This window comes from Buceros rhinoceros, unplaced genomic scaffold (genome assembly GCF_000710305.1).
Source record: "Buceros rhinoceros silvestris isolate BGI_N320 unplaced genomic scaffold, ASM71030v1 scaffold22977, whole genome shotgun sequence".
NCBI lineage: Eukaryota > Metazoa > Chordata > Aves > Bucerotiformes > Bucerotidae > Buceros > Buceros rhinoceros.
The window spans coordinates 15,453-15,749 of NW_010420768.1; positions in this window are offsets into that span (position 1 = coordinate 15,453).

Below are 297 nucleotides of genomic sequence, written 5' to 3' on the forward strand. Positions count from 1 at the left end.
GCACCAGCTTTCCCACCCAGACGAGCCCTCGCCCTTTCGCAGCGCTGGGTATTTCTCCTCCCCTCCCACGCTCGGACACACTCATTAGAGGTTTCCCCCTTCTCCTGTTAGCACCCACCACATACACACCCTGAAGAGTTACCACAGAAGGTTTTCTTTGTATAGAATATTTATTTTGAAGCTCTATTTTAATAGTATTTATTTTAGAAAGTCTACTATTGTAAGAGTTCTTCTGTTTGTGAAGAGAAACAAGTACTGATGAATGTACTGATCTAGAAATTATATATATAAATATAT